The 24701-nt window shown below is 44.7% G+C and overlaps 1 long non-coding RNA gene across 1 annotated transcript; it reads left to right on the top strand.

Annotated features, from left to right (window-relative positions):
* The first annotated feature begins 448 nt into the window (after positions 1 to 448).
* On the top strand, positions 449 to 22945 carry LOC129381937 (uncharacterized). The gene is made up of 3 exons (XR_008610010.2): positions 449 to 529; positions 6487 to 6679; positions 21993 to 22945. It is a non-coding gene; the product is annotated as an uncharacterized lncRNA (long non-coding RNA).
* The last annotated feature ends 1756 nt before the right edge of the window (positions 22946 to 24701 follow it).

The following is a 24701-nucleotide window of genomic DNA, read 5'->3' on the forward strand; positions in this document are numbered from 1 at the left end:
TTCTTGCCGTTGCTCCTCAAAGAAGCAATTAAGCAAACATGTCATTTATACGATAATAAGAAATTACTAAGCTGCAAGAAAAGCCCTCACTTAGAGCAGGATACGGACTAACGTCTTCACATGTGAGGCACACCGGCCCCTGCACATCAACAGCTCTACTGATGTGACAGAATAGTGGGAGGATGTTAAGCAGCTCCAAGAAGGTGCGGCAATACAAAGAGAGTGGACATTCTATTTATGCGTTGAGTGTACTTGCAACCATATGCGACTGCAAAAAGAGCTGCCAGATTCTAATACTCCACCTGAGACAGATTACGTGACAAAGTATTGCGGTGCACGAAATCTGAGAAATAGCAACGTCAAAACGCAGTCTCGAATTTGCATTTCGCGGCTCGACTAGAATTTGCTAACAACATTGTCGTATACTGTTTTACAGGCTATTGTTACAGGCTGCTCTGGAACCGAACGTCTTCGTAGATACCATGGTCTGCAAAATTATGTCGCCGGGTGTAGATGTAGCGCAAACATGGTACGTGAGACGAGCAAGACGAACTTCTCTGTCAGTGAGCGTGCGCCATTTCAGCTACACATCATTTCACATAGGTTTATAATCTCCCCGGTAACGTAAGCAAGTTTGGTACCACTGACGTAAAACATGCCAGTCTATCAGTGCCTAGCGCATTTCGTGTGTATTGTTCGCTTGTAATGCGAACATGAAGTCCATGGCTAATCACATTGCACCATTTAGATGTCACGCAGGTTTCTCACGACGTGGCAAACTGCTGCCTTGCATGTAGGTAACTGCTCATTATTTGCATTTCCTTGGTTTATACAGACAATACAGTTTCCCCCGCTTCATTGGATGACAAGGGGCCAAAAGCAGCGCTCGCATGAGTAGTAGCAGTTCCAATTCGTCTTCTAGTTGCTCTTTCTCCAACCACTTCACCTAAAATTTTCACACGGTACACACACTTCTGCGGTTATTTGAATGAGGAGCGAAAGCGCTCTTTTTAGGTCTAAGTTCCATTTACTCTCATTTACACCAGGACATTTCTCACAGCGTAGGCATCTTCAACGTACCCTGTGAACGTGGAATAAAACACGCTACACCCACCATATCTATATCTATCAGAGGATGAACTTCCGCGCCTGGTGTAAAAGTACAAAAGAAAACAGTAAAAGAGATGAAAGTAGCACGATACGCAGTAAGTGGAAGAGCAGGGAGGGGGCGCCGCATCGTGTTCGGTGCGTGCGCTAGCGCTATGCGAACGGCGGTTCCTTTCCTGTCTCACGCTAAAACAAAAGGCCCGCTCCATGAACGAGGCCCCTCTGCCCTACCAATCGGCGCGACCCGCCATATCACGACTCCGATGCGCACGCATTACGCGAACGGCGGCGGCGCCGTGAAAGCGTTGATTCGGCCCCCAGTTCGAACACGCGTTCACAAAAGCAACAGCGGAGAACGCACTTTCTGGAAGTCACGGAGTCTGTCTGGCGGCTACGGCCGCGAAAGTAGGGGCTTGCAGTCCGGCCTGATGGGGGGGGGGGTCCTGCACATTTGTGGGGCTGGAGGATTATGCGGTCAAGTAGGGGAGCCGAAGCTGCGGCCAGGGCTTTACGTGCAGTGCTCACGGAACTTTTGAAGCCAGCGCCTGTGTCACTGGTCGTACGTCCCATGGAATTAACACAATCGACACCCTTTGCTGTATGCAGTGACAGACATGCTGATGATCCCAGATTTGTTATATTCATCTTACTTCGGCAAATCTAATTTGCTATATGCAAAGTGACAAACCAAAACAGGATGTTGCCACAATTCACATGCTCATTTAGCGACGCGCACTGCACGAAACTAATGGTAGACGTGTCGGTGCATAGTCACACCATTACATCGCCATGTAGAACCAACAAGGGTGTTGGAATGCCAGCAACAGAGCTTATCCACAGTGCGTCAGTGGCATTTCTGCATCAGGCTCCGGCAGAGTCTTATGAAAGAGCGCAGCGAAATGCGATAGCTTACTTCCACTGCAATTTCAAAAAAGGAGACGTAAAAAAGACCATCGTATACACAAACTATATGGGCAATAATCATCATCATCATCAGCCTATCTTATGTCCACTGCAGGAGGAAGGCGATCTGCAATTACCCCTGTCCTGCGCCAAGCAATTCCAACTTGGGCACGCAAATTTCGTAATTTCATCACCCCACCTAATTTTCTGCCATCTTCAACGGCGCTTCCCTTCCCTAGGCACCAGTTCTGTAACTCTAATGTTCTACCCGTTATCTAACTTACGCATTGCATGGCCTGCCCAGCTTCCTTTTTTCCTTTAATGTCAATTAGAACATTAGCTATTCCCGTTTGCGCTCTGATGCACACCACTTTCTTCCCTTCGCTTAACGTCACGCCTCACATTCTTCGTTGCATCGCCCTTTACGTGGTCCTTAACTTCTTCTTCAGCTTCTTTGTCAACCTCCAAATTCCCGCATCATATGGTAGCTCGGATAGGATGCATTGATTCTACACCTTTCTTTCCAATAATAGCTAAAAGCTTCCAATTAGGATCTGACGATGTCTGCCGTATGCACACCGACCCCTTTTCATTCTTCCGTAAGTTTACTCCTCATGCTTAGGGTCACCTGTGAGCAATTGGCCTAGGTAAACGTACGCCTTCACAGGCTCTAGAGGCTGACTGGCGATCCTGAACAATTGTCCCCTTGCCAGGCAATTGAGCATTAGCTTTGTCTTCAGCATATTGACCTTCGACTTCACTTTTACACTTTCTTTGCTAAAGTCTCCATTCATTTGTTTCAAATTTTTCCCACTGTTGCTGAACAGGACAAGGTCATCTGCGAACCGAAGGTTGCTGAGATATTCGCGGTTGGTCTTCATTCTTGAGCCTTCCCGGTTTAATAGCTTGAATACTTTTTCCAAGCATGCAGTGAATAGCGTTGGAGAGATTGTTTCCTTGCCTGACCGCTTTCTTTACAGGCATCTTTCTACTTTTCTTGTGCAGAATCAAGGTTGCTATGGAATATTTGTAGATATTTTCCAATATATTCACGTATGCCTCCTGTACCCATTGGTTACGTAATGCCTCTATGAGTACTGGTGTTTCCACTAACTTAAATGCCTTTTCATAATGTATGAAAGCCTAATAGAGAGGTTTATTGTACTGTGCAGAATTCTCCAAATACCTCTTTGATGACGTGGAGGTGATTGATTGTAGAGTATCCCTTACTAAAGCCAGCCTGTTCTCTTGGTTGACTAAAGTCAAGTGTTGCCCTTATTCTATTGACAAATATCTTGGTGAATATTTTATACAACACTGTATTTTTTAATATATTTTTTACTTGAGCTTACAATAAGTAAGATTATGGGCCTGTAATTTTTCAATTCTTTAACGTCTCCCTTTTTGTGGATTAGTATAATTTTGGCATTCTTGTAGTTGTCTGCAACCATTAAAGTCGTGATACATTTCACATAAAGGGCCGCAAGCTTTTCAAGCATGATATCTCCTCCATCTTTTGTTAAATCAACTGTTATTCCATCTGTAATCAACAGTATTCCATGCTGTCTAAACGCTGTTTTTTCTCTCACTCCTCATGTGCTGTATTTCACATAAAATAAACTTCTGCTTTTACTACTTACACTTATACTTCTCCTGCCGCTTTTTCCCAGTCCATGCCTAACAAGGCCCTTCTAACTTTATCGCTAGTTATTAAAGCAGCCTCTTTATCCCACTCATTACTTATTGGAACTCAGGTAGCGTGGGCTCACTGGTTACGGTGCAGGTCAATATAGAATTTTCCGCTGCTTTTAGTATATCATCGAAATTGTTGGTAATATTACTCTGCTCATTTTTCACTGCATACATCTTAGCTTGTCCTATGCCAAGTAACCTTCACATTGTTTTGATAGGTCGTCCATTTTTTACTGCTTCGTCAGTCTCTCTCATGTTACAATTGCGAATATCCTTATTTTCTCATTGCTGATCAGTTATGACAGTTACGCGAATTCTATCTGATCTCTTGAGTTGGGACCATCACTTTTCATCGTTTGTTTATTAGGTCCTCTGTTACTTAGGAGAGCTTACGTACTGGTTGCCTTGGTGCCGTACCTCGTACTTCAGTTGCTGCTTCCGAAGCCAGTCCAGTTAAAGTTTTGTTCATTACCTTTATGTCATCTTCATCCCGTGTTTCTAAGACTAAATATTTGTTTGCAAGCACCGGCCTGAAATTGTGTGCTTTTACCCTTACTGCCTGTAGGTTTGCACGATTCTTCTTCACTAATTTTACTCTTTCTCCCTCCACATTCAGGTAAATCCTAGACGTTATTAACCTATGATCACTGCATTAAAGCACTTGCACATCCTGCACTATACTGGCATCGGCAGAAAGTATTAAATCTATCTCATTTCTTGATTCTCCATTGGGGTTTTTCCAGCCCTAATGGAGGCAATATAAGCAATAGTTCGAGTAAAATTATTGCGAGCAGATCGACTAGCATCGGATGAATACTGCCCTTCCGTTCCAAATTATGCGTTGAGTTGAAACCTGTATTCTTTAAATTTGTTGTTGAGCCATTTAGAATGTCCACAGGCGCTTGTCTATAGATTGAATACTTAAGGATAGCTGTGAATATCTTATGGAAGCCATCCGCGAAAACCTACATCACGCATATATTGTATGTGTTATCACCGATGTATGGACTATTTATGCACTACAACTCTTTCTACTAATATTTACTGTTTATATGTCGATATGTATTGCAATGATAACAGTTGAGTGCATGACGATTCAAAGAAGTTGACGATTGGCCTATAGAAGCTTAAGACTGTTTGAATCTTGCACTGTAATATTAAACTGTCGCAAGAAGTAGGCTCAACTACTGGAATATAATTGAATGGTCAAACGTATGCAAAGAATGTGTGGAGAATGACAGCACCAGAATTTGCAGTGAAGCTTTTCATTCAAATAAATAACCTTTAACGACGGGAGAAAGTATGCTCTACCAGGAGGCCGCAAAAGAGCAACCGCAAAGTTCTAATAGTTAATAACTTCTGGCTTGATGAAACATTGCACGAACACATAACTTGAGTCTAATTTGTAATGAAAGTCATAAAAATCTGAAAAAAAAATGTTGTCACAATGTATTATTGAAAGCTCGCTAATTGCACGTAATTGCGCCGCCACCTAATGCGATGATTTAAAGAATTGCTTTAAGAAAAAGAAATTTCACACGAGATCGAAACACTGAAGTAATATATTAGCGAATCCGTAAAAATTCGCGGTTGCAAGATTACCAAAATTTGTCAAACTGCTAGGAGCGCGCATATCATACAGACTGAATGAGTAGCTACATGAAAACAAACAATCGGTTTAAAATTCACCTTACCACACACATGCATGGACTGCGTATAATAGATATGGGGTAAATTACAAAGTATGTCGCTAATTAGGAGTTGTCAAAATAAAGGTTTTGCCGGTGATTCTATCGCTGCCTAAAACGTATGAAACCCTTCTGTATCAATATAAATTAAGAGTATACAATTTTGAGCTCATATATTGCACGGGTACAGTTGCACTTTTGTATGAGCAGAAGTTGGCTTGAACCGCGATTTTCATATTATGAGGTCTTCCTCTTTAAAGAGCTGTGCGCATTATGTGACGGGGGCATGACGTAATCTCTCGCATTCCGTTAATGTCAGTTTTATTTCCAACATAAGCAAAGGCTAGACTGACATTGAAACGCCTAAGTGAAATTCCTGCAAAGGCCTGCCTAGGGAGCAAATAGAACTCGTTTGACATGTGGGTGCATCACGTCGCTCAAGTTGTGTAAGTCCCGCTGAATGCGTTTCTCGTCAGATGCTCCAGAAATGCCGATACGCGTTAGTTTGTCAGAATGCCGCCAGGGTGGCCGCCCTAAATTTCAAGGGAGATAGGTGGCGTGCATTGCATTAAAGAAATTGGTTCGTTCAAATTTTCAGCCCCGAACAGGTCCGTCTTCTGACTCATTATGATAGTTTCAGGCTAGCCGGTACCCAAATGTTATCTTATATTACAACTCAAACGACAATAGATCTCAGTAGTTATTCATTGTCTAAACCACGCTCTAGAATCACTCACAAGTTTTCTAAGCTTTATCCAGTTTGGATGACACATCTTATTTTTTTCTTCGTAGAATTCTACGCTATACATTACATTCATATACCACAGAGCGAGCCGGTATTTTACTTGGAAAAATTACTCGAATTCTCTTCGCCTATGTCAATTTTCCTATCCAAGAAAATAGCTTATGAGAAAGAGGTGCTGTGGACTCACCGGTGCTCTATATCTCTTGATCATCTGCTGGTTGTTTATTGTCTTGCCCCTTTCGCGAGAATGATTTAATGAAGGATGAACAAAGGCGTTCCCACGACTACTTGCACAAGGTCAGTCGGCGTACCTAGTGCTAATTTTGGGACGACGTGTATTTGGATTCTCAGGCCAGCTCGGTTTCTGGGAGAGCTCAACGACGGAAGTCATGGATTCTGACAGCGAGTACACCGTAGCCATGGGTCTCCGCATGACAAAACAGATGGGCCGGACGTCGAGTGAGCCGACATCACTGACCCAAACGATCAACAATACTTCATGGTTTCTTAAGCGCCCCGCCCGCCGGCGCACAATGTGACCACTGTAAGTAGGAAATTCCTGACTTAAATTCTAAGGTGCGGCCCCTGGGCCAATGAACGAAATCAGCATCAACGCTCGAAAGAACATCTTGACGCCATCTCCCTCCAGAAAAAAATACAGCTTTCATTCAACCGTGTGGAAGTGAACGTACAGCGAAGCGGTTGCCAATGTCATACAAGTACCACCACCCCAACTGACGTTAGACTACGTTAAACAAGCACCACCACCACAAGCGACGAACACAAAGCGCGCACGCACGTGTACGGAATTGCAGCATACATGTTCATTCTTCTAGACCCCCCGCGATGCACAAGTGTCTTATTGAAATGAATGAATGTTTAGATGTACGTAAATTGCCTAGAAAAATGCTTAAAGTACGGCTTACACACAGGCATCAGATATGAGAGCTTCGCACTGTAATACAATTATACAAGAAACCGTAATTCTGTTTCGCGTAAACTAAAAGACAAAGCACTTTTTCAGCTGCCATTTCAGGTCTGCTTGAGTAGGCACGGGCGCCAGGTAGAGGTAGTGTTTTTTGGACAGAGCCCTCGAAAGGCAAAATGACATTAGGCAAAATAAAAACCCGGCAGATCCCACAGCCTGTTCGATTCGATGTTATGCGAAGTTAACGACAACGACATGACCAAGATGTAGGCGGCTGTTTTATGACCTACAGGACACATATGCAATGTTATTCATGTCATGACTCATCACTTATGTTCGTGACATACTCTCTCATACTACGCCAATTCTGGTACATACCAAGACGTAGGCGGCTGTTTCATGACCTACATGACACACATGTCATGACCTATCGTTTATGTTCGTCATACACTCTTGTGATACTTTGCCAATTCTGGTACCTACCAAGTTAATGAAACGACCACAACAGCACCCGGAAGCAGGCGGTCGTTTCATGACCTAGATGACACACCTATTATATTCATCATCATCACCATCATTATCGTCATCGTCAGCCTATTTTATGTCCACAGCAGGACGAAGGCCTCTCCCCGCGATCTCCAATTACCCCTGCCCCGCGCTAACCAATTCCAACTAGCACCCGCAAATTTCCAAATTTCGACGCAACACCGAGTCTTCTGCCGTCCTCTACTGCACTCTCCTTCTCTTGGTACCCATTCTGTCAACCAAATGGTCCAACAGTTATCTAATCTGTGCATTACATGACCTGCCCAGCGCCATTTTTTCTGTTAATGCTTATTAGACTATCGTCTATACCCTTTTGCTCTCTGATCCAAACGGCCCTCTTTCTCTCTCAAAGTTATACCTAGTATTCTTCGTTCCATTGCTATTTGCGTGGTCCTTAACTTGTTCTCAAGCTTCTTTGCCAGTCTCCAAGTCTCTGTCACATGTCAGCACCGTAAAATACACTGATTGTATACGTTCCTTTTCAATGATAACGGTAAGCTCACAGTCACGAGCTCACGATGCCTGCCGTATGCGATCCAACCCATCTTGATTTTTCTGCGAATTTCCTTCTCATGCTCAGGGTCCCCTGTGATCACCTGACATAGGTAAACGTACTCCTTCACAAACTCTAGAGGCTGACCTCCAATCTTGAACTCTTGTCCCCCTGCCCGCTTATTTATCATTATCTTTAGCTTCTTCATATTAATCGTCAACCCTATTCTTACACTCTCCCTGTTAAGGTCCTCAATCACTTGTTGCAACTCGTCCGCAGTGTTGCTGAATAGAACAATGTCATCGGCAAACCGAAGGTTGCTGAGGTATTCGCCGTCGATCCTTACTCCTAAACTTTCCCAGTGTAATAGCTTGAATACTTCTTCCAAGCACGCAGTGAATAGCACTGGAGAGATTGTGCCTCCCTGGCTGACCCCTTTCTTTATAGGTGTATATCTACTATTCTTATGTAGAATTAAGGTATGTAAGCGGTCTGTACTCGTTCATTACGTAATGCCTGTATGACTGCTGGTATCTCTACTGAATCAAGTGATTTTTCGTAATCTATGAAAGCCATATAGAAAAGCTTATTGTACTCTGCGCATTCCTCGATAACCTGAATGATGAGATGGATGTGATCCATTGTAGAGTATCCCTTTCTGAAGCCAGCCGTTCCCTTGGTTGACTAAAGTCCAGCGTTGCCCTTATCCTATTGGAAATGATTTTGGTAAATATTTTATAGAGTACTGGGAGTAAGCTAATGGGCCTACAGTTTTTCAGTTCTTTAACGTCTCCTTTTTGTCGAATAGTATAATGTTTGCATTCTTCAACTTTTCTGGGACCCTCTCGGTCTATAGACACTTCGTATAGAGAGCCGCCAGTTTTCGTACTGGTATGTCTCCGCCATCTTTCATTAAATCGACTGTTATTCCATCCTCTCCTGCTGCTTTTCCCCTTTTCATGCCTTGCAAGGCCCTTCTAACCTCATCTCTGACTATAAAAGCAGTTTCTCTATATTGCTCATTGTTGTTTCGAATAGAGTACTTAGGAGTCTTCTGGGTACTGTACAGGTGAGTATAGAATTCTTCCGCTACTTTTATTATACCTTCGAGATTATTGATGATATTACCTTGCTTAACATTCAGTCCATACATCTTGGTTTGTCCTATGCCAAGTTTCCTTCTGACTGATTTCAGGTTGCGTCCCTTTTTTACGGATTTTTCAGTCTCTCTCAGGTTATACTTTCGAATGGCACTTATTTTCGTTTTGTTGATCAGTTTTGACAGTTCCGCGAATTGTATCTGATCCCTTTATTCTTTGTCGTTTGATTATTAGGTCCTTCGTTACTTGGAAGAGCTTGCCTTACTGGTCGCCTTGGTGCCTTGCCTCCCACTTCAATTTCTGCCTCTGAAGCCAGCCTCGTCACGGTTTCATTCATTACCTTTATGTCATCACCATCATCTCCATGTTCTAAGGCTGCATATTTGTTTGCAAGTACCAGCGTAAATTTGTCTGCTTTTACCCTTACTGCCTCAAAGTTGACCCGTTTTTTCTTGGCCAATTTTACTCTTCCTCTGTTCAAATTGAGGTGAATCCTAGCCCTCAGTAACCTATGATTACTGAACTTTACCGTATCTATCACTTTTATATCCTGCACTGTGCTGGGATCGGCATTCATTCCATGACCGATCATTTATGTTCTTCCCACACTCTGGTCATACTATGCCAATTTGGTACATACCACAGAGACAAATAATAAAGCGGAAAGGCACGGAGGTTAACCAGATGGGAAGATCCACTTTCCTACCCTACGCTGGGGAGAGGGGGGGTAAACTGATAGCAAAGTAGAGATAAAGAAAGAAAGGAGCATAGGCATACAATCACAGTCGGTCACTGTCACCGCAGTAAAACACGTTGCGGGGCTAGTTGGTGCACAGCTTTCAATAGGTGAAGCGCCAATAGGAACGGCACACAAGAAGACAATGCAGACAATGCAGTATTTCTTCTTGTGTGGCGCCACTATTGGCGCTTCACCTATTGAAAACTGCCACCGCATAGCGTCACCGCACAGCACAGTTCCAATTGCAGCACTAAGGTAATTGCAAATACTAAGCTAATCTAAGGTAAACAAGTAAGGTAATCGCAAATAGAATCAGGAACACCTTAGGCTTCTGTGAAACTAAACGACCAGGCCGGATTTCGTGAAGGCTACTCAACACTAGATCATATTCACACTATGAATCAGGCGATAGAGAAATGTGAGAAATATAACCAACCCCTATATATAGGTTTCATTGATTACGAGGAAGCGTTTGATTAAGTCAAAACCTCATCAGTCATGCAGGCGTTACGGAATCAGGGTGTAGACGAGCCGTACATAAATATACTGAACTATATCTATAGTGGCTCCACAGCCACCATAGTCCACCATAAAGAAAGCAAAAAAATCTCAATAAAGAAATGCGTCTGGCGGGGAGATACGATGTCTCCAATGCTATTCACAGCATGTTTACAGGAGGTATTCAGAGACCTGGATTGGGAAGAACTGGGGCAAGGATTAATGGAGAATATCTTAGTAACTTGCGATTCGCTTATAATATTGTGTTGCTTAGTAACTCAGAGGACCAATTGCAATGCATGCTCACTGACCTGGACAGGCAAAGCAGAAGGGTGAATCTAAAGCTTAATCTGCAGAAAACTAATGTTTAAAAATCTGGGAAAAGAACAGCAGTTTACGATAGGTAGCGAGGCACTCGTAAAGGAATACATTTTTTTAGGTCAGGTAGTGACCGGCAATTCGGATCATGAGACTGAAATAATCAGAAGAATAAGAATGTGCTGGGGTGCGTTTGGCAGGCCTTCTCAGAGAATGAACAGCAGGTTGCCATTATCCCTCAAGAGAAAAGTGCATAACACCTGTGTCTTACCAGTACTGACCTACGGGTCAGAATCCTGGAGGCTTACGAAAAGGGTTCTACTTAAATTGAGGATGACGCAACGAGCTGTGGAAAGAAGAATGATGGGTGTAACGTTAAGGGATAAGAAGAGAGCAGATTGGGTGAGGGAACAAACGCGAGTTAATGACATCTTAGTTGAAATGAAGAAACAGAAATGGGCATGGGCAGGGCATGTAATGAGAAGGAAAGGTAAAAGATAGGCGTTATGGTTTACGGACTGCATTCCAAGAGAAGGGAAGCGTAGCAGGGGGCGGCAGAAAGTTAGGTGGACTGATGAGATTAAGAAGTTTGCAGGGACAACCTGGCCACAATTAACGCATTACCGGGGAAATTGGAGAAGTAGGAAAGAGGCCTTTGCCCTGCAGTTGACGTAGCCAAGCTGATGATGATGATGATGGTCATGAATCATTTGTTCAGGCTACAGCCGGTTGTCCAATTATGTTGCCCTTAAAAACTGCAACAGTGTCCTCGTCGCCCTCTGCTACGATGGCTTGTGATGTCGGAATTCTAAAATAAGTTGCTGGGTGAGAGGTCTGGCGAAAGCGCACTCTCGCGATTGCGAGCGATCGTCTCTGTAAATTGTAGCGAGGAAAGTCACAGAGAAGGCGTTGAAGAGTCTCCTCGCTTCCACTGTCATCAAAGGAGGCCTGGTGGGCCCATCCGATTCGAAATGCAAAAGACTTAGTGAAGGCCAGCCCAAGCCATATTCCAGAAAGCAGGTTAGTTTCGCGACGGCAGAGTCCAGCTGGAATGCAAATCCCTAGAGAGGAGTCTAGGTTGTTCAGCTGGTTGCTTTGAAAATTTTCTGCGTTCCACATGGAGAAAGTTATGTCATTCGAAGTTTTCTAGTGTGTTACACACGAAATTAACCAAAAGATTATGATAGCACCAAGACGTTGGCAGTTGAATAGATACTGTCAAAGTGGCCAATGTTGGCCAAAGCATGCTTCGCATTTAATAACGACAGCTTTGTGGCGCACCCACCGCCCCGTTTCGAAGAAGACGCAGACAGTATCCAGAGTTGGCCGTAACGTCGATTACGGTCGCAGCACACGCTGTGCGACAGATGCAACGAGTCAAGCGGCCACGCATCAAGGACAGATGCACTGTGTGCACACGTTCGCCATGCGCGCACGCACGCATTGGGCAGTGCATCTCACATCCTCACTGTCGTAGGCCCTACTCCTCGCGCTAGTGCGTTCGGAAATTCCTCAATTACGACTCACAGTCTGCAGACTTCATAGCATCGGATTGTAATTCATATATACCAGAAAATGTAATTCTCTTACGTGGAAACTCAAACGCAGGGAGTTTGCTAGCTGCCGTTTCAGGTGTGCCCGATTGGCCACGTTGGCTAGGTGGTGGTGCTGGTATTTGGGTAAGACCCCCCCCCCCCCCCCTCCGCCCCAGATAACATCGCGACCAACTAGGGTCTAACAGTTCCGGTGAAAAAAAAACTACAATAATGGGAAAGCTATGCACGCTCGCTTGAATGAGCCCTATTCCCGTCCACTCATTAATTACTTATGGGAAGGAATCAGCGAGCAGTGTAATTTCCGATGTGGACTTGAAATCAAGTAGGCAGACCTCAGGAGTGTTTTGAGTTTACATGTGTGCATTCTTGATATTCGCGGCTTGAGGAAATCCCAATGAATAAAGTTTTATTTGCTTATTCGGCATTACCACCACGTGTCAAAGCGGGGCACTTGATACATCATGCCCGATCGTTCATTCCGATGCCTATTCAGTGCTGAAAGTGTCTCAAGATAGGCCATGGGAGCAAATAGGTGAAATGACTTGCCAGAGCTATGGCGGAAACATGACACCACCGACAGCGATGCACCTTCTTTTAAAGAAGGGAACTGTACTGGCTCTCCCAAAACAGCGTCGAGGGATCACACGATGATGCGACAAAAAGCTCGTACTCTTTTGAATGACGCGAGGCAAATATTCCTGTAGTGCTCCTTAAGAGATCCGTAAGGGCTCCTTAAACAACTCTCACGGAAAAAGCGCCACCCAGCCAATTCCGAACTAAATAGCGGGCGCAGACGCGACGAATACCTCTGCCAGGTCTGCATCGATGACACTAACCATACCTACAGCGAATTCGAGCTCGCTGAGACCACAGAGCGAATATTCGCCACCCATGGCTGAAAGCGCCACAGAATGGCTTTTGCTGCCCCTTAGATCTACTGCCATTACAACGTGCCGTAGTGGTCGTTTACGCGAAGAAGCCATGAATTATAGGGCCGATGAAGCCGGTGACACAACAGGCAAGTCAAGAGATGCATATAATGAGAACGAAATTATTTACAAAATGCTGAAAGACGCGCTAGAATAAATGCGCGTGCTTCTCTGTGGTCTGCATACTGCGGCCCCTAAAAGCGCCTTGCATGTGCTCGAAGAATGCATCATGTAACCGCGCAAACAACAAGGGACAAAGAAGGAAACACACAAGACAAGCGCGCCTGTCGTGCGTGTGTCTTTCTTTGTCCCTTGTTGTTTGCGCGGTTACATGATGCATTCCAATATCGACCCCCAACTAGCCCGCCTATCCCTGTTAAATATGTGCTCGAGGTACTGGGGCTGCTTATCGCGGTTCTTTACATACTGCAGTACTTCTGCTGGCACGCGTGCCCCTCACGCAGAAGAAACTTATGCAGAGAAGTTCCATGCGCCCTTTCCTGAAATTTCATTTGAGGTAACAACCACACTCATGACCTGGAACCGGGTAGGCGCCTCCAGGGTGACATTTCTGAATGTCTATCAACAGAAGGTTGAACTTCTCTTCATCGTTGTGCCATATACCTCTCCTATGTCATCATCAACCCTCATCACACTTTTAAATCCCGGTTCCCCTTTCTATGCGCAGAGTAGCAAGCTAGAGCGCGCTGGCGCAGGACAACTTCTGTGCTTTCTTTCAAATAAGTTATCTCTGTTATCCATATCCGCAATGGCATCGTAAAACGAGGTGTGGATACTTCGCAATCGTACGTAGGGTATACAAGATTTCCGCACATTATTGCTGTCAATAAAAAGGGGACGGTGTGAAAATCAATGCATGAGCGCCACGTTATTACATTATTAACATTTAGCTCACTCAACACTGCCATTTTTAAACAACCTCCAAGAGATTCTAAGGTGCAGAATCACTGTGCATAGAGATGAACAAAACAGCGAAAACAAAACTTAAGCGGGATTGAAGTCCTGAGAACCTACAATTTCCCAATTGTTTGGCTGCTAAAAGCATTTGACAGTTGCAACACTATGGAACTATTTGTCGGAGCACGAACTTTCAATTGGTGGTTGTGTTGTTCTTTTCCGTGGTATTGTGTCCACGTTTCGTACGCATATCTTTTCCAGCAATAGATAATCAGTCAGTTTCGAGTCGTTGTATTAATGAAGTAAATTTGGCATGGGGGGGGGGGGGGGGGTTATATATATATATATATATATATATGTGCATGTATACAGTGATCAAAATGTGCGGCTCCAAGATGATATTGTCACTGATAACTTGTGACGATGCACAGTTGCAGATAGCTTTCACTCTTATTGCTTGATTTACCACCAGTGCCTTCAATCTGTCTTACGTGTTTTTAAATCTAGGGTTGAAAAGTTTCGATGCTGGCCAAATTAGATATGTAGTAGCACGCGGTGCAGAAATCATTTCCGTTGCAAGAGCACACTAAGTGGGTGCGTTGTGAACATATGCAGAAAACAACCAGAAAACAATGCAGACGCAGAAACAAATTGACAAATAAAAATAATAAAAATACTGCCAGGACAGAAAACATTTTGTCAGACTACCGACTTGAAAAGCGGTATTCTTGTGCTCCTTCTTTTCTGTGCTGGAAGGGAATAGAGTATCCGATAGGTAGCGATAGCTTGTAGCCTGCGTGACTACGTGCATTATGCGACGTCTATAATGAGGAATGTGTTCGCTGTGCTCGTGAGCACGCACTGCGAACAGGCTCATGTATTAGAGAAAGAGCTGAGCTCAAGTAGATACTGGTACGCGACAGTGTCTGCAAAAAGTTGAAAGAAATGTCTACCAAGATTATCTATCTACTAACTGCTGACTTTGCGTGCAAAGTAGGTTTTGTTGAATCGATTACTCTGTAGTTCAAGCGCTAGCGAACATTTCATCCTCTTTACCCTTGTGTCTCGACAAGTAATTTTTACTCCACTTGTTCACAGTACTCGTTCAGTGCTCAGTGCAAGAATACGTCAACCGAAAAGGCCAGTGTGGTACTGTAATTGAAGATTCCTATGTATGGGAGCGCGCCTCTATCGACAAGATATATATCAGCGAAACTGACCCTCGTTGGGCGTTGCCGCTGTCGCCGAAGCCGTCTTCTTGTCCCACAACTGATTGCGCATGTACTGGGGTGCAATTTTGTAGGAATTCTATTACTTTTTATGCCTTTTGACGCCATAACCGCGCAGCCATTGGTCGAAAATGACCGGGCCGAGCCTATTTTCTCTGTCAATCACGCGACGTCAGGAACCCGCAAAAACCATAAACGTCGCATAAACGTCCGCATAATGAGTGACATTGACGCACTCATTATGCGAAGCATAAGGCATAAATTTTTGGCACGGCCAGAGGCAGGGTCGTTTCCAAAGGCATCAAAATGGCTGCCCCTCTCATCGCTATGGCCGTGGCTTTTCGCCGTCGTCAACGTGAACACGGAGAGCCAGACGCCGCGTTTGACATGCCGGATGACCATTTTCGACGGCATTTTCGCCTCTCGAAGGAAACGGTGCGGTTGTGGGAGGAACTGGCGGCGGAACTAGAAGCGGAGCAAGTGACCGGACTGTCGGTGTAGCGGAAGGTCTTGTGTGCGCTGCGCTTCTTTACCACCGGGAGCTTCCAAGCATCCGTTGCGAGCGAGGAGACGATCCGTGTGTCGCAGTCGACGGTCAGCGAGTGCGTGCGATGGGTGGCAGAGGCTGTCGTGAACGCAGGGGCCGCAACAAGTGGGTCCATTTTCTGAAAACGGCCGGGGAAAAGGCAGCCGTGAAGGAGGGTTTCCTTCGGCACGGTGCTATTCCCGGCGTCATCGGATGCGTTGACGGCAGCCTCATAGCTATTATCGCACCCAAGGGTGAGCGCAAGGCTGCATTCATGTGCCGCAAGAGATAACACGCCCTCAACTGCATGTTCGTAAGTAAACCTCACGTTTTCTGGTGCCGATCCTTTTTGACAGTTATGTTGCTCTTTTCAACGAGCACTTTCTCTGTTTACGTTTCACCTCAGATCTGTGACGCGGACATGAAGATCCTCGCCGTGGACCTTCTGCTACCGAGGTAGTACCACGGCGTGTGCGTCTGGGTGACGACATGGCTGCGCCGGCGGTTCCAAGCGGGGTGCATTGTGAATCCCGGGGAATACCTCCTCGGTGAGAAAAAAAAAAAACATTTTTTTTTGGCGCAGTGACGCTTCAGCAGCGCAGAACGCCGTGTCCGCTCCAATGCAAGCTTTTAACCAAATTACAAGCACATGAGTAAGTTGGGAGTAAAAAAATGAAGACACTGACTGCCACCATTGGCAATGTTCAAAGCTTTAAGTTACAAGCACATTATGTGCCTGCGAGGAGCAGACGAAAGCGACACGTATAGTGCTGCTACTGAACCCAATGCCTGCCAGAAGCAGAAGAAATGAACACACATTAGTCCTATGACGCTCATCGATAGCACCAACAAGTGTTGATTTCTTCTGCTTCTGGCAGGCACCGAGTAGTGCACTTGTAAATTTGTTAACACTTTACGCTTTACTATTTGTTAACAGTTGTGTTGAATACGGACATGCTCAACTCATGATTTTACATGGGACTCGCAACCTCTGAAGTCGACATTTGTTGAATGATGCTGTAGCTTTACTCAGTTGCCAACTTGCCTCTCGTCAGAGGAGTACTCAATGTACTATTTCCATCTTCGTGCAGGTGACAGTGGCTACCCATTGGAGCCGTGGTTCCTAAGCCCAGTTCCCGGCCATCCTCCAGTGCAGAGAGCCGAGGGGCAGTACAACACATCACATGCTGCCATGCGTTCCGTAGTGGAAAGGTGCATTGGGCTCTTAAAGAGCCGCTTCAGCTGTCTTATGATATCACACCCTCCTCTACGAGCCGGAACGTGCGGCCAACATTTTCGCGGAATGTGCTTTGTTGCACAACCTTCGTCTCTCTGAGGGTGACATAGAATCGGGCGATGACAGCGATGACAACAGCAGCAGCAGCAGTAGTAGCGAGCTCGATGGTAACGGCGACATCATTCCACACGGTCTGCCCCGAAACACGGAGTCCAGAATGCATTATTTGTGAGAGCGGGCTGTTGGAGACACTGTTATTGACATGTTTGACACAACCCATGCGCAGCACATGCGTTACCTGAGGAGTGTGCGGCGGCAGCTACGAGATCAACAGCAACGCCAGCATCGCTCGGTGCACGCACACAGTTGTGTCACAGATGCTAAATAATTGCATTGTACATTTCATGTTGTGAAATTTTCAGATACAGTTTCCGTTCCTCATCAGTAGTTGATGTCTACGTAATGCAAACATTCATGGTTTGTTGAGAAATGTAAAAGTTGTGTAGTGAAGGGTTATGTACAGCCTGAATTTATAGTAAGTGAAACAGTATCTTTAGTGGTGACATATAGGATTGAAAGCAAGCTAAAAATAAGTGCGTTTTCAAAGTGTCTGCCGTGATTTGCTTGTTGCTCCTTTCGTCACGTAGATTCCCTGCGTGTGATACATGTAGCCTGCAGTTCTGTAATTTTTATTCTTACTAGTATCGCTGAGAGTTTTCTTGTCCCCTTACGCATTGATAGACATAAGCGCCTGTCTCCTCGCTTTCTACTCGCGCAGAGAAGCTCGCGAAAGCGAAAATGTGCAGTGCACGTCACACCCTCCGCTCCATTGAACGTGTTGTTGCACGCGCACCTCCTAGGTCTTCCACCATTTTGTCTCACAACAACCGCAAAGTTCCCTTGTAGTGACGAAAATGATGTCCAACTGGTAATCCGACATGTCAAACGCTGCGGCTCCTGTGAAGTATGTGCACGCACGAGCAGTTGATAGATTTCAACAAAGTGACCTCACTTGTAAATAGCAGAACTCAGTAACTGGAATGTTATACAGTAATATTTGTACAATGCAAGCTAGCACTAGAAATATAGTAGCGATGTGTAAATAATAGCACTAGAGGTAAACTGCGCCTTTCTATATTATTTCCGCCTTCAACATAACGACCTTCTTTACAGTAGCACGTGTTTATGTACGCATCACGTGCAAGGGTCTCTATATTGAAGAAGTGCGAGAATCATCAGTACTGCAGACGCAGAGACATGTGCCACATATCACAGACACGTTACAATAAATATTGCATCACGTTGTTCTTGCATCTAAAAGATTCACAGGTAACTGCGTTATAGAATATCACAGGTAATGAATAGCGCGCATTGTTTAATAAAACTGTTGTGCGCTGCACAAGTATAAGAAATAGCAACCGGCTTAAAGCAACATGCTGTCGTGGAGTTCGATACTGGAAAAGGAAGAGCCAACATCTTACTTTGACATTCAGTAAGAGAAACTGCATAAATATTGCACACAAACTGTACCACACAAGGGGTAAACATACAATGTACCACAGCGTGAAAGAGCACTGAATGACAACGATACATTTGGTAATGAAAAACAAGCAAAGAAGGCATTCCAGCCCTGTATGACACAACCAAACACACAGACACACATATATATATATATATATATATATATATATATATATATATATATGTATATGTGTGCAACCAACAAACAAGAAATACGCATTGTAAATGAAATTAAGGAGCATAGGCAAGGAATTTTCATAACTTTTTCTTTTTTGCTCTGTATATTCACAGTTTCCTATCGACGTTATATTAAGACTCAAAACTGTCCCCATTTGATGAGACACGATTACATTGTACAGCATTTGCAGTGCGGCTTCGTGCTTAAACTGACATGACAATTCAACTAGGTACCTTAAACTTGCAGTGTCATCGTCAGAATGCCCGCACCACCAGACTTGCTGGCAGGTGAGCGGGATAGTGTGGACGCTCTTATTGCTGAAGTACAATTTCAGAAAAAATCATGCTGCAGCGGCTATGCTACTTGTGCTTGCATGAAAGGGTGACTTCAGCAATTATTTCTTGCAGACTAGCAATATCCGGCCTTCATATCAGTACTAAGACAGCAACTTTTAAGCTAATAAAAGAAATAGTGACAAATTCCTTGCCTATGCTGCCTTTGCTTGCTTTGATTATGTGTGGCCTGAGAGAGGGGAAGGGCTTCGCAGCCACCATACGCCAGTGCAGCCAGCAGAAGCTGAATCAGGCGCTGATTGGTCTCCTAAGACTGGCGCTCCAATTCGAGGCGCTGCTGCTGGACTTTGCGCATACCCTGAAGTTGCCCCACCATCTTCCGCCTTAAGCTGCCGCAGGCTCTGCATGTGAGCCTCGTGGTGCTGTTAGCAAAGAAGATGTGTAAGTAGTTTAATTACAGAAACTCAGTTCATCCGCATTTGCAGGCTATTGTCACTGCATATTCAAACACTGACATTATCTTTCTGGCCCATCAAACTTGTGCCATCCCATTCTATTAAGATGTCTTACATGGTTATACCTGCTTCCTTGAACTTAACGCCACTTCTTTTGCCACAAAATTGCGAAGGTATTGAGACATATTATATCATGCAAATCTGTACAACATATGATCACCACAGCACTACATGTATACGTTATGCTTCTTTACTGATTAATATAATTTCAGAGAGGTCATATGCTCATCAATTTCATACGCGAAAAAAAATATACGTCTGTGCCCTTTCACATACCTGCCGGTTTTGCTCGAGCATTTGTTGGCGGAAGGTGACCTCCTCTTGAGCCCTGGCTTCCGCCGACAGGCCCTGCCGATCGTATTCGGCAGTAGACATCACTACAGCACCCTCGAGTTCCTGCTGCCTGGGCTATCTCCGGGGTGCCCGCGGCTCTCAAGGGGTACGCTGCGGCGCCTAGGGGGTCGGCTGCGGTTCCTGGAGAGGATGCGGTGGCTCTTCTTGCAAGACAAAAGCAAACGCTGCTCATTCACTGTTATCAGACCCACACAGATTGATTGTCCTAACCAGTCCCTTTGAAATGTCATCGTAGCTGCATAGCTACAATAATGATACACAAAGCAGTCGCATAGTTAGAGCAAAAGATGCCACAGAAAGTCGCTGGTTACAGTAAGCAATAGGAAGCACAAGGAATCTCTATTAGAGCATCATGTCATTTGTAGGCTTGCATTTCTGCTCCATGGATAAGAGCTGAATGCATTCTGAACTCAAAGTTAATAAAAGCACAGTGGAGTATTTCATGGCAAGATGATACAGCAACTGGAAACAATGCTACTGCAAATGCTAGGTCACTGCCTTACGTGTAAGGCCACTCTGCCCAGCTACAGCTGCAGGGCCCGACACCACGAACACACTTGTGGCTGGTGCATCTCTGCGGGAAGCGCTGGGCCCTGCCGCTTCCTCCGAACTCGTGTCCAGCCGTCAGAACAATGTTCAGAGATTGCGAGCAGCGTGCGCAATGCGCATCGTTTACACAAGTTGCTGCTCAGAGTACATAACCTATTTGTGGCTTGCACAAAACACAAAAGAAATGGTTGAAAACATTTTGCATATTATGTTACAATGTAACGCTGAAAATTTGCGAGGCCACAGCAGGTCACACAAACAACACTTTTTAAATCCAATGTACGCACCTCGCTAAAGGCGAAGAACGGGGGGTTGGGGGGCGGGAGAAACAAAGACCTCGCCGGTCCGCATCAGCACATCTCGGGTGTTACGGATAATTATTGTTGGCCCTTCCTCAAGGAGAAATTATGGCACGTTAGTACATGCACCGAAAACCACACGACAATGCAAGCACTACACGAGCAATATTTACTCTCCCCACTCCTGTATCTCACGGCTCCTGTAAGCAGCGCGGGTTCTTCTCAGACGCAAGTATCCCGCTGTGGGCCACAACTAGTTGCGCTGCGTTACAGACACGCTAGGGGCTGTCAGCTGTCGGGTAAACAGAGGCCGCCATTTTGCGTGCGCTCAACGGCGTGGATTGGATGGACATCCGACTAATATTTGGATACGGCTTCCAAAATAAGAGTACTTGCGTTTGCATTCATTTAAGCTGCGGCAGCTTTTGCGTTGTAAGGTAATAAAATGAATTTGCTTTACACAGCATGGAAGTCCGCTTTTATTAAGTGTCGTTTTACAAAACAAATTTGCTATACAGCCCAGGTATAAAAAGAGAACACGCAAGAAACATCCCGCCAATGAAAGGAGCTTCTGATGTAACTATCCCAAAAACATCGTGCATACGCAACCGCCACTTCCAATATCGCTGACGTCACGTGAAAAGGCATTGGCATAAAAAAGGCATTTCTACAAAACTGCACCTCTGCTCGCACGCAGATGCTTAGACGGTCTCCTGAGATGCGGAGTGCATTTGGCTTCAAAAACGATTTGGCGCAGTGGGCAAGGACAAGCAACGCTGCCGTGAATCGGCTCAGAGGCGGAACCAAGCAGCATACCGATGCTGGCATGAGAGTTGTGCGAATTCACGTTCCAAACACTAGCGTTCGTGCTGAGCTGCTGTTTGTGTGATGAGGACTGAGCAGTAAAAGGCTAGCTAACGTTATACGGGGTGTTCCAGTTAACTTGGACCAAGATTTATAAAAAAAGAACGAAAGCTCTTGAGAAATCGCACCGACTGCACAGTAGCCGTAGTCGTGTGTACCTACAGCCAGTATTTCTTTTTTACCACGAAGCATTAATTAATTGCTTTTAATTGGTTAACTTTCTCATTATTGCCTAATTTTTGCCATTATTGCCTTTTTCTTGCACAGCGGATTGGCCGGCATGGACCTGTACCCTGGCCTGCAAGGTATAGCAGCGAAGCTACCGCACGGGACGCCCTAAAGGCAGAAATAAGCAGAGCCTGCCGCGACATCCCAACGTCGTTGGTCAAAGCTGCAACAGCACAAGTGTCGGAAAGAAGGAAGTACTGTTTTACCCCAGACGGTGACCTGTTTGAGCACGTGCTATAAGTATCAGTGGAAAATAACCGCTCAAAACTGGTGTAAAACATGACTGCTTAACGCACCTTCATTATGTCACCCTATCCTTACATAAAAAAATGCTGGCCACAAAGATAGAAATAGGAAAAAAGAACTGCTGTGTTTTGCCTCTTTTCTGAAGTTTAAGAGACAGAAAGGGTAAATGGCTAAACCAGTTGTACCTTAACACGTTTCTTATTGGGCGGCCAAGATGCCTTACGTGATATTGGTTTTTTTTTATTGAAATAAACTCCCGAGTAGCTCTTTTCTGTTCTTCCGAGAACTGCCTTTTTTTTTCTTTTTTTCGTGCTCTTGTGCGTGCTTTTTTTAAAACATTGCTTGAATTTCTTTTGTAGCTTTGTTTCATGATACGCGAATGCTAAAGCTATCCGGAGTGGCTCATAATCGAGCACAACAGTTCGGCGTCAGCAGATGCTGACGCTCATTGCACCACAGTAGTTAGGTCGTGAAAGCTCTCGAGCCATTCTATAGATGACGAAGCCTTGTTGGATGCGGCGATGAACGAATGCAGTCGTATTTCTTTCAAAGGTTGCTTGGATGCGCTTGAGTAGCGGCGCGCGAGAGCGCATCTATTGCATATTTGGCGTATTTCGAGGGCTTTTGTTTTTTTCTTGGAAAAAACAATGAGGCAGACTACAGTACGAAGCAAATGCTTGATTAGGAGCTTACTTGAAGTGCCCTACAACTTTGTAATTGGCATGTTTGCAATTCAAGCAATAAATAAAGAGTTCACTAATTAAAAGCAAACAATGAATTAATATTTCGCGATGAAAAAGATACTGCAGATAAGTACACACGACTGCTGCTACTATGCAGTCGGTTCAGTTTCTCTAAAGCTCTTAAGTCTCTTTAAAAATCTTGGGCCAAGTTAACTGGGCCACCCGGTATACTAGAAGTTAGCTGCACCCAATTTGTACAAGTTACTTTGGCGGATGGCACAATTCTAACCATTTATCTAAATTACTCAGTTTGGCGACAATTACTTCTACGACAAATGAAAATGCTTACGTGAATATTCAACATAATCACACCAATAAACGTTTTAGTTATATATATTACAGCACATATGTGACTTGCAGGTTCTTGCCGCTAAGCTCGCAAGGCGTATCCACTTGGAACTAATTCTAAGAAATAACATATTGGAAATAATCATTTTCAAAGGTCTCAATAAATGCGCTGTTTGACATTGCAGTTACTTCTGTGCTTGAATGCATCAAACAGTGTTTTCCTAAAAAAGTAAGTGGAGCAACAGTGCATTTTACCGGGCTTTACGGCGCACATCTCGCATCCCGTGCCATCCTCAAAATTCCGCCCGAGTTGATATAGCTTGCAAACTCACTAGCTTCTATCCGTAGATTGAAATATGTGCCTCAACTAATAAATAAAAAGCTAATTTACGTAATGATGTTAATTATTCAATTAAGCATTTTGATTTCTAGTATATGTAACAGCCGCCTCATCGAGTAATTTAGCTGAAAAGTTAAAGCTCTGCCATTGGCTACGGGCAATTCTCTAAGAGAATTTGATACAGCCTAAAGATACACCGACGTACTGCTTCTCCGGGTGCTGACTAACACCGATGACTTCCCTACGGTCTCATTTCATCCACCATCAAAGCTTGCAACGCCACTGACAGCGCTCCTCATAGGAACAGCGTTGTGAAATGCCAGGTAAGAGCGCTGCTTCTTGTGCCCAGTGGCAGGTGACTCGCCGGCTGCTTCTAGCCAACATGCCCCACCCGCGCACTGTCAGAACACAGTCCGAGAAGTTTAAGCGCAACAGTAAGCGTGCTATAGGTGTGAATGTTTCGATCTTCGGGCAGCTTCGGGCGTCACTACCGTACTTTCATTTACTTATCTTTAAATGATACAATGTCACCTTTCAACTTCCCGCTGTAGCGTAAGAATTTTACGCAAATCCATTAATTAGGCAACACCTTCTTGAAACAGCTTTTGAAGTGAACTATAGCAATTTCAATAGTCTGAAGACATAAAGCAAGGAACCTAAACTGCGAGTTCTCTACAAGGGGGAAGCAACTCGCGACATGCGGGATAAAAAGTCCCACAATCATTTAAATGTGTGGAGTCCGAACAAGGCTGAGTTTCGTAGAAAAGTGGAGGCATGAACTCGTCAACAGTGCTCAAACGAGATATGTCGCTGAAGGGAACCTCTCGACAAGGGGACTTGACTCTGGGTGACTGTAGATAAAATAACAGCAACAAAGCAGAAATGCTGCGATGTTGCAACAACAAACACAAATGCGCACCACTGGAGTAAATCACTGTGGCGGTCACTCGGGCAGCTACTGTTTCACTTTGACAGCGTTTTGACCAAAAGGAACACGTTCATCAAAGCGGATCGTCTTCTAGAAAAGGCTCCTCCCTGTACTGTAATATAGGAGGCCTTGGCGAAAAAGAAAAGTGGGCGAGACGAGATTTTTGACACTCGTGCACGGAGAAATAGTGAAGCACGGTAAAA

This window comes from Dermacentor andersoni, chromosome 10 (assembly GCF_023375885.2).
Source record: "Dermacentor andersoni chromosome 10, qqDerAnde1_hic_scaffold, whole genome shotgun sequence".
In the NCBI taxonomy this organism is placed as follows: domain Eukaryota; kingdom Metazoa; phylum Arthropoda; class Arachnida; order Ixodida; family Ixodidae; genus Dermacentor; species Dermacentor andersoni.